Genomic DNA, 10,248 nt, shown 5'->3' with positions numbered 1-10,248 from the left:
CTTCTTTGTTATGTGAATATATATATTTTTCTCAGTCACCTTTGAGTGGACAAGTTCATCTTTTAGTGGATACTTTGAAGTGAATGTGACGATGCAGAATTTCTTATGTATTTTGAAACCTGATTTTTTCCCCTCAATAACCTTGATATTTAAAGGATAACTTGTTATATATAAAATACTTGGTTTTGATCATATTTCGCTGAGGTGAAAAAAATAAAAAACACTGCCCAACTGCTGCCTTCCTATGCATGTTGTTTTTCATTAATCTTTGCTATTTTAAGGTACTTTTCTTATGCTTTTTAAAGTTATTTACTTTTTATACCTGGAAATATCATGGATTATATTTTTTAGAATCCAATAATTTTACTAGGATATGTCTCTGAATAGTTTGTCTTGAGTGTATTTTTCCAAGAACCTGATGGACCTTTGAAATACATTTTTAAAAAGCTTGTTAATTCTGGAAAGTTTTATTGAATTCAAGTTTTAAATATTCATTTCTTTCCTTTTGCTCCTTCCTCCTCCTTTGGGGTCTCCAATAGAACAAATGTTAAATTTTCTTTGACTATTTTCATTACTTTCTTTCTAACTCTTTTAGCTTATTTTATTTTTATTGACTTGGTTGTTTTATACCTTTTGTCAATGATTCATTAAATTTTCACTTCAGTCTATTCTCTTTTAGGGACATTGCAATTTTTTCTTCATTTCTGAGATAATTCTGTTATTTTCTTCCCATTCTTTCCTGTATTTAATCAGTACTAATTTCATTTATTATCATCACCTTTTGACCATTTTTCCTTAATATTTTAATTTCAGATTTTAAACGGTTGTCTGTATGTTTATATATTTCTTTTAGTATATTTATGTCTCTTTGGAATATTTTTTACAAGCTTCTGCTGCTTTATGGTTCTTTTATTCTAGGGTGATCTTCTCTCAGTTGATATATGTTGAATTTTATTCTCTGATAACTCTATTAAATATTTCCTGATAATTTTTGTCTTATGGGGATGTTTAAAAATTTCTATATCATGACTTTTCTCTGTAAATATAATAAAATCAAGATACTTTAGTGTATTTTGTTTTTCAGCTTTTATGGTGGATGAAGAAGTTGTATCTCTTAAAATTTTAGTTCTTTTTTGTGTTTCATAACCATAAATTTTCAAATGCTGTTTCTCTTTTTCTTTAACCATTCATTGCTAAAAAGTGCTTCTAATTCTCCTTTTCAATAGTTTTTTTCTGCTCCAGAAGCTGCAAGGTTTCATTTGAGTGGCATATACTATTTATTGCATCCCTGTTATGAATTCTTTTATCTTCTCTGACACTTTTTTAGTATTTTGTACTTGGCGAATTAGTCTTTCTGACAATGATTTTGGATCAGACACAGGCACTGTTGATTACTCTCTTCTCCATTTCCTGCATTTTTCTCAATCTGCCATTGCTGGCCTCAGACTGGTGTGGGTGGGAGCATTAGAGATCATACTCAATCACTTGATGTTTTCGTAGTTTTATATTCAGATAATCTGGTGTTTAGGCAGTTTTTGTCTTGAAGCTACACTGAGTTTTTCTGTAGTGTTATATATATTTTTCTCCTTGTTGTTCTCTATTTTTGGAAAAAATAGAGGCAGAGACCTAGGTAGTTACTTCTGTTTTCAGCTATCAGAAAGTCCCTATTGATAATGGTTCATATTTAAATGCTTTAAAAAAAATCAAACTTTATTAAGCAAAATGACTTAATAAACTTAATTTTCAGAAGATTATTTGAAAGTGGATGAAACTGTACCTGTGGAGCAAGACAAGTTGGTAATATTTCTAAAATCGTATAATTTCAATTTTTCATTAGTGTTAGGATGTTCCACTTTCCAAACTCGACGAGAAAAATGTAAAAACTTTAAAGTACTAATAAAATATATTTCTGTGTGATAACGCAGATAGCTGGAGGAAAGTCTATCAAGTCTACTATCTTTATTAAGAAGTAACCACAGTAGACCAGCTCTATCAGATCACTCCCAAACTGAACATTCAACACTTAATTTCCTTACAACTAAATCTCTCACTAATAAATTAACTACAAATTGCAAACCAGATGAGCTAAAACTGAGTGAGACAGCTATCTCAATTTTGGAAAAGAAAAAGACCACAAAATAACAACGGTCATTTAGACATGCCATTAACCATTTACCTACTCAAAAGCTCCCAACTCCAGTGGAACAAATGTCATTCTATTCTTTAAGGTGCTCATTAAATTATTCAAATAGAGAACATCAACCCCATTCCAAGACTGTGGCATCTGATGTGGTTGGAAAAGTAAACAACAGGGAAAGAGAAAAGTAAAAATGGAAATGAAATATGCACAATAGAAAGATATTGATGGATAATTTACTCTGAAAATCTGCCAACAGCTTTGGTTATCATTCGTAACCTTTGGCTATGCACACTCTGCTGTTCTCTTGGAATTTCAAATATCTAGACTTAAACCATTTAAACAATTAACATACACTGAGATCCTTCATTAGGTTAGGCATATAGAAATGAGATACAAAAGTAAATAACAATTACTTTTTACTCATTTTCTTTCAGAAAGAATTTAAGTGGTATGGCCTTGTTCCTGCTTTCAAAGCTCCATCTGATATAGACATAGATTTAAAGTAAGGCAGAATGGGAAAGGAAAATAACGAGTTGACTATGTTACGGAAACTCAAGAGAATGAAAGAGTAACATTAGTCAGCGAGATTGCCTTTGCACAGGAAATGTACTTGAGATGGACACTTAAGAATTGGTAACTTTTTAAAGAGAAAAAAAACGTGTGAAGTAATAGCAAAGAATTAGCAAATTCTTGAAAAAAGGAAATTATTAAATAATATTGACTAGTTTGAAAGACTAAAGTATAGAGGCCTTCATTAGATTGGAAAAACATTTTGATGTGCTGTTGTGGAGGCTTGGTTGTCAGACTAAGGTATTTGGATTATGATTTAGGCTATATGCATGGTGTTAAGTTTGTTAGAATTTTGCCTGGAGCTTTCCCTCACATTTTTTCTTTTATGAATATTCATTAATTAAATGTTTCAACGAATGCATATTGAGTATCTCCTATGTGTTAAACACTGTTCTAGATGATAGGCATAGTGTGATCAGCAAGATAGAATGATGTCTGGTTTCCATCAAACTTGTCTTTGAACTGGAGAATCTAGATTGTTAATGGAAAATAAATAATCTCAGAAAATGGTAAGAACTGTAAAAGAAATAAAACATGATAAGTGAAAACCAATTGATTGATTGGATGGTTTGACTATTTTCACATAGCAGGTGCATTTACCCCCTGCACCAGTCCTCTCTGCTGGTGCAGCTTTGATGGATTGAGCCCTTGTGTGCTGTTAGCTTCTCATCTAATCTACCTATCTCTCCGTTCTCCTGAGACTTCTTTAGAAGCCAATGAACTTCATTGAGTACAGGTAAGTCAGAAGTACAAGAAAAAGATAAGAAATAGAATCAATGGATCAGTGCCACAGCTTCCTCCTTTTCCTTTGATGGGACAATTCTAAAGCAAACTCTATATATTTTCTCGGAGGGGAGAGTCAGAGCAGGTTAAATCTGTTTCCAATAGTGATAATCTACATAATGTACTTTTAATTAGCTTCCTTCCCTTTCATCTCTCACTCTTCGTGCTCCATTACTCTTGCACCTTAAGATCACTTCTCATACATTACCTGCACCAAAGATAGTTAGCTAGAATGATTGTAGGGAGAGGCGTCCCTGAGAAAATTAATTAACCATGCAAAGACCCAGTGAGAAACACCTGAGATAGTAAAAATAGCAAGTACAAAAGCCCAGAGTCAGGGATAGATATGTTATTTTTGAAGACTGGAAAGTTGAAAGTAATGGATATAGAGCTCTTAAAAGTGAATGAGTAAATAATTATTAAAACAATTATAAATTATAAGTTTATATTATATAAATTATTAATAACTTATCATTATTAACAAATGTGAATAATCATATTTGACACTAAAAATTCTAAACCTCTCCCAACCAGAACTTTTTCAGAATTATTTTCTCCTATTATTGACTCAGTTGTGCCTTTTAAATATCATAGACAAAAGCCACAGTGAATATGAGAACCTTAAAATATTTAATTAGGTGCCTATTATGGCATCTATAATCATGAAATTCATATTTTACTGTATCTTTTTAATTATGATTTTATAATCTCTGAAAAAGGGGTCTTCATTGTCTCAAATTAACACAATGTTTTAGTGATATTGGAGTATAGAAATTGGCAAATGGAACTAAATAGAAAGCTAAGAAATAAACCTATGCTTACGTGAGATTTTATATATCATCAGGGCAGCATTGTTTACCAGTGGTGAAAGACTTCTAACAAATATATAGTGTTGAGAGATTTAATTATACATATATTTACAATAAAATGGTATGCCCTATCTCATAAACAACATTGATTCAAGGTAGAGCAAATAAATATATGTAAAAAATGAAAAAATAAAATAAAACTTCTACTGGAAAACATAAAGTCTTTTCTTAGAAAAAAAGTAATTTTCAAAAATGACAAAAAACTTTGAAGCAGAGAAGAGACCTTGTTTTACAGAAGGAAAAGAAATAAGCTACAGCTAGTTGCGCCAACATGAATACTTTCAAAGCCTAACCTTAAACAATTAAAAGCAAAATAATGCCATTCATATAAAGTTTAAAAAGGGCAAAACTAAACTATGTATTTTTAGATAATATACTATAAATCATAAAGACAAGCAAGAGAATGAAGAGAGTAAAGAAAAGCAAGTAGAGAAGAACACTTCGGATATTTCAAAGTTAGTTGTATTTTCTATGTCGTTAGGCAGTAGGTACACAGGTGTTATGTTTATGTTTATTCTTTAAACTCTACCTATATGTTATATGCACTTTTTTAAAGTACTATATTTTAAGAACAGGTTTGTATTTACAGAAAAATTGAGACAATTATACAGTGGGTCTATATGTTCTGCACTTAATTTCTCTTATTACATCTTTCATTAGTATGGCACATTTTGTTGCAATTAATAAATACTGATATATTAGCATAAACTAACATTTGTACTTCATTCAAATTCTCTTGATTTTTACCTAGTGTCCATTTTCTGTTCTGGGATCCTTTTCAAGGTTCTGTTTAGGATACTACATTCTCATTAGGCTAGTCCTAGCCGTGACAATTTCTCAGACTATCCTTATTTTTGATGACTTTGACATTTCTGAAAAATATTAATCAGATATTTTGTAGAATGTCCCTCAGTTGAGATTTGTTTGATGTATTTAGCATGATTAGATTGGGATTGTGTTTCAGAGAGGTAAGCAACAGCATAGGTATCATTTTCATCATATTATATGAAGAGTACATACTAATAACTTATCACTGTTAATAGTAATCTTAATCACTCTACACTTTTTTTGGACTACTTGCTCAGTGTCATCCCATAGTAGATTTTTCTATCTCCTTTGAAACTCTAGGAAAATAATTTTAAAACAGCTCATTTTTCTCTCCATCAAACAGTAGTAACTTAGAAGTTTAACTAGTATTCATTCATAAGGTTTTCTGAGAAGAGTATTGATTTTGGCTTTATAAAATAATTTCAGGTTTGTAAATTTAGTTTTACTTCTTGAGTATTAGGTTTAATTTTCCCTGTTGTGCCCCAATGCATGAGTGCAGAAAAGTTATCTTGGGACACATAATGGGGTAGTGAATTCAACAGATATGGGGATTTGGCTTTATCCTTACACTCCTGGAACAAACTCTCTCCTATGGTGTAATCACAGTTATGCCTCTATGTATTGGCAAAAATTTCCATGGGAAGAAAGTTAAATTCTGTTTTTTTCCTTAGCAGATTTATAGATCATGACACTTATATTGTTTAAGCCTATGTTTGTTTGAGAAGATGTTCTACTTTTAAAAATAAATCTTTCAGTATATATTAAGTTCTTTTTTGATCTTGGATTTTTAGTTCAGTAAATAATTCAGCAAGTAATTCAGTAAGAAAATTTTTTAAATTTTTAATTGCTTTTTATTTATTTATTTTTATTATTATTTTTTAACATTTTATTTTTTTATCCTCCCTTCTCCTCGCTCCTTTCTGGTAACCACTAGTCCATTGTTCATGTCCATGGGTCTCTGTTTGTTTGTCTTGTTCATTCTTTGCTTTTAGATTTTGCAGCAGTGCTAGGTGATAATCAGTAAAGTGATAAATTTTTCAAAAAAAAGAAACTGAGGAAAAGATATCAACTCACTTTCTCAAAAATAATGCTGTATAATGTATTAAAAAACAAGGTTAACACCAGTCTTTTTTTGTTTTCCTTTTCTCCATAGTAATTCAGACAGGACAGAGTAAACAGAAGGCAATGGCACCAGAAAAGAAGGAAGAGTAAGAGAAAGGTCACAGCAAGACATCATTTTTACAAATCATGCATTATGTTCTCCAGTATTATCAACCCAGTCCAACTCAGCTTGAAATTTGGCAACTTCCACTGTGCTTTTTGAAAGTCTATCGTAAACTCGTCTTTCTAGGATATTTGATCTTTTACATAAAAGCTCTTTTCTTCTTTTCACATGTGTCAAAACCTGCCATATCCTGATAACATTCTTTATCCTTGGGATCTACTCTGAAACAATTTAGTTTTTCTCTCTCTCTCTCTTTTTTTTTTTTTCCTGTTCACAGTACTGAGAGGAAGGTCCAACATGCTCTTTGCTCCCCATTGCTGCTTTTAGCCTAGACCCTTATTCTGAAAACGTGTACCAACAACTTCTTTTTTTTTTTTTTAATTTAATGGCATTCCTTATCTTTATCACTTTTTTGAACTCCAGCTCACTCTTTTATTTTCTTAATTGTTTTGTCACTTGAATCACAGTTCTCCAAACAAATGAATTTCCTTTTACTGATTTTATTTATTTTCATGTATTCAGCAAAGAGCCATAGAATAATACCTAGCTTTATGGTATTGCATTGTTCTCAATTATAAAGACTATTACGTTACATCCAGCATATCTAGGCTGCTGCCATTTCTTTTGAATTTCTTTGCTTACCACTATGTTTCCAAATTATCTCTCCTCTTTCTTTCACAATCAGATTTTAAAATAACATGTTCTACTTAATCACCTCTATTTTCTTAACTCACCTTTATAAAATGCATAAAACTTAGACCTTTGCAATCTAAACCCTGTTATATTTATGGTAATTGTTCTCTCAATGATTTTTTATCCCATACTTTCCAGATATAAAGAGTTTTTCTCAGTATTAAAATCTATCCAGGTTATGCTTTCCTATGCTATAGTAACAAATAAATCTCTGAATCTCAGGGACGTAGCCATTTTTTTTCTCATATATAAACAAACAAATGTGGGTTGACATTCCTGGTTTTGTTGTTCTCTGAAATAGGTCTGAGTGTTAATTCAAGGGTTCAGGCTTATTCTATGCTGTGTTTCTCCCCCTTCCGATGCTTTAAATGCTGCCCTGATATCAACCAACTGAGTTTGGGTAGAAGGGAGGGCATAGGCAGTGTGTAAATTCAGTATACCAGCTTTTAATTGTGCTGGTCTTATAACTTTTGCTGTATTATAAAGAATTAGGCATGTGAAACGATACTGATTCTAAGAAGATTAGGAAATTGACTGTCTGTGCTTCTAGGAAAATAGGACGCCAGTCTCTGTCACAGTGCTTCTTACAAAACACCTTCTACTATAGATTTTATCCAATTTGTCGAAAGAATGGATTAATAACCGATATTCTCTTGTACTATGTTAGTATTTGAAGCTGAGGACTACTCCATATTTCTTAGCACTTCTGCCCAGCCTTAGCTTCTTGGTTCCTTTACAACATCTTGAAAACTTCTTTACTGTTTACTTCTCTAAATGTCCATGTACTAAAAAGCCTTTAAGATATCATTGATGACTCATTTTCCCTCAAATACCTTATATACATCTTTTTAACTCATTTATGTGTATTGAAAGCCTTTAAATACCTCCCTACTTTCAGTCCTAAATCTCTAACCACTGATCTGACAATATCCACTACATATTCTTTTTCTACTTAATCTTTAGCATATCCAAAGCATAATTAATCTCCTTTCCAAAACTCTTCTCTTTTTCATTTCTTATTTTTGTTAATTGAAGTATGGTCTTCAAACTATCCAATACTAGATATTCAAGAAGTATGAATTTAGGTGTAGATAAATTTAACTTTACACATTTTCTAATGAAAAGCAGTAATTTATTTGAAAAATAATTAGAAGAAAATTGAAGTCTCAGGATATTTCCAAACTCAAAGAAAGGTAATCACTGAACAATATGAACACAATTAGGTAATGATTTTTTTTTTTTCCTCAGTTGAAGAGGAGAGAGAAAAATGAGAATGCTTGTTACTAGGTAAAAAACAGACTGCTGTGATAGGACAACTAATATTCAGTTCAATATTAACAAATTAAACACATGATTGGCATGTGTACATGTGTGTGTATGTTCAAAATTGTGAAGGATTCAGGGCATAATTATTTTGGGCATGCGCAGCAACCTAGGAGGTCAGAATCCAAAAGACAAAGAAGCTTACATAATGTTAAACTCTTCTGCCTGAATATGTCACGCAGCTCCTGACATTGGGAGGGTATGCATGGACTTAATTTGTGTTCTTGATTACGAGATGAGTAGAGCAGTTGAATCTCTAAGGGTTGTTTTATGCAATTTTGCCACATTTCTGAATATTATGAAGCATATAGCAGTTGGCCCCATTTCCCAATATATAAAGTGATTCCAAGGAAATATATATCTACGATGTGCATTGAAGAAAAACATCTTGTTTTGCCTTCCTGAATAGTGGTCTTAATTATTTATTATGATCTATGGGTTGTTATGTGATAGAAGGGAACTAAATTTATAAGAGTTTAGAAAATATATGTAAATGGAACATAGTATATGTTAATTTTGAAAATAATCTATTTATCTGACTTTGTGATATCACACAATTTATCACTAATCTATGGTGCTGGTATTTAGTTATCAGTAAAATATCCTAAAATTCTGCATGCTAAGTTAATACTTATTCATTCTATGATCACACGATTCTAAACAAATCCACTTGTTTAGGGAGCTACTAGGGAGTACTGGAGGTGGTGACACCAAAAACTTTATTTTTCACAGCTCTACTTTTGCATTTTTTTCCCTAATAAATTCTAATGAAGCTGAAAGGTATTATGAAATGTCCCAATACATTGCTGCCATGCTCATTAAAGTTCTCAATCTTTTCTCTCCATTTTCTTCTTGGATTCTTAAAAAAACAGCTTATAAATACCTACTCTTTGAGGCATTTACTCCAGCATAGTTTTCCACAAAATTATTTTTTTTATTAAATATTGAATAATTAAATAGTTAATTATTCAATAAAAATGTTACTAGTAAAAGAGTAATACAATGATTGTAAACAGTTTTCTTCAAAAATGGATTGTATTCCCTACAGTGTCATTAATGCTCTTGTGGAAATTTTGAAATAATTTTCTACATATATTTTTCCCTTCTCAGTTGACAAATATTGTTTTTTTTTTTAAAAAAGGTGAAACTATGTGTTGAATGCTTGTTTTATTTAGCAATAGTTTCAATTTAATTTCTTATTATATTGGCAAAATTTTTATTTTTCAATTTAGTTATTAAAGAAATAATAGAATTTTTATGAGTTTGCGGTTTGGTTTACTACTGTTGAGATAGTTATGATGTGTTGGGGAAATAAAAACTAAACATTTCAAATTAGAAAAATTGAGCTTAAATTTTGCTTCTGCAACCTACTATTTATATGGATGTGAGCCTTTTACCCTCTGTATTACATTCTTCCTACACATAAAACGAGAATATGAAAAAAACTCATAGCAATATATTAAACATTAAATGATTATACATTGAAAGCAGCTTAGCTTAGTAACTGACACATACGAGTTACTCAGAATTTACTTATTTACTCATTCCTCCACTTATTTACTTGTTCACTTATTCATTTCTACAGTGACAAGGCAGAAGACCCACAGGAGCAAATTGCTTCCTGACAATAAGTTAAGACTAACACAAACACGTTTAACATTGTACCTCATCACCAAAAATCTAACATTGGTAAAATCCAGAATAAAATGCTAAAAAGGTATGGAGACTGGGTGTGGGAAAAGGTACAGAACTTGAAGTCATTGCCTGGTGTACTGCTTGTGGAACTGTTACCTTGATTGTATGTCACTTACTCTGAC

General features: G+C 31.3%; 1 long non-coding RNA gene across 1 annotated transcript in view; it reads left to right on the top strand.

Moving 5' to 3' along the window:
* The window catches only part of LOC111729140, a 152,192-nt gene extending 145,003 nt beyond the window's left edge, over window positions 1-7,189 (top strand). Inside the window, exons 2-3 of the long non-coding RNA XR_002776112.1 lie at window positions 3,298-3,446; window positions 6,344-7,189. This is a non-coding gene — a long non-coding RNA (uncharacterized LOC111729140). The remainder of the gene's footprint in view (window positions 1-3,297; window positions 3,447-6,343) is intronic.
* The last annotated feature ends 3,059 nt before the right edge of the window (window positions 7,190-10,248 follow it).

This window comes from Pteropus vampyrus, unplaced genomic scaffold (assembly GCF_000151845.1).
Source record: "Pteropus vampyrus isolate Shadow unplaced genomic scaffold, Pvam_2.0 Scaffold249, whole genome shotgun sequence".
NCBI lineage: Eukaryota > Metazoa > Chordata > Mammalia > Chiroptera > Pteropodidae > Pteropus > Pteropus vampyrus.
The sequence above is the reverse complement of the archived record's forward strand: the minus strand, read 5'-3'. Positions and strand labels throughout refer to the sequence as shown.